General features: G+C 42.3%; 1 pseudogene; it reads left to right on the forward strand.

Moving 5' to 3' along the window:
* The first annotated feature begins 26 nt into the window (after positions 1 to 26).
* LOC115285212 lies at positions 27 to 405 on the forward strand (annotated as a pseudogene).
* The last annotated feature ends 177 nt before the right edge of the window (positions 406 to 582 follow it).

Below are 582 nucleotides of genomic sequence, written 5' to 3' on the forward strand. Positions count from 1 at the left end.
GTGTGGTGTAGTCCACTGTGAAATTTTGAATTTCCCTGGGTCTTCCAACAGAAGGCAATATCAACTAGGCTGATGACACAGGCGCCAAAAATCTGTGTGTCATCTCTGTGAAGGGGGATTAAGAGGTGACTGAAAAGACTTCCTGCTGCTGTTGTGGGGGACATAGTGATGGCTACAGTGATCTAAGGCAAACCAGAGTTCAGAAGGAAGTTACATCTAGCAGTGGTAATTCAACAAGAGTCATACCAGAGAAAAGATGGCATGTTTCTCGATTTTGAAAATATCACAGGGATTATAGTAAACAACAAAGGTGAAATGAAAGGTTCTGCTATTACAGGACCAGCTGCAAAGTAGTGTGCAGACTTGTGGGCCAGGATTGCATCCAATGCTGACAGCATTGCATGATTCTTTCTTTTTTTTTTCATTTCTGATTTCAGAACTTTTTTTTTAATAGTTTATTGTCAAATTGGTTTCCATACAACACCCAGTGCTCTTCCCCACAAGTGCCCTCCTCCATCACCACCACCTCTTTTCCCTCTCCCCCTTCCCCTTCAACCCTCAGTTTGTTTTCAGTATTCAATA

This window comes from Suricata suricatta, unplaced genomic scaffold (assembly GCF_006229205.1).
Source record: "Suricata suricatta isolate VVHF042 unplaced genomic scaffold, meerkat_22Aug2017_6uvM2_HiC HiC_scaffold_53172, whole genome shotgun sequence".
NCBI lineage: Eukaryota > Metazoa > Chordata > Mammalia > Carnivora > Herpestidae > Suricata > Suricata suricatta.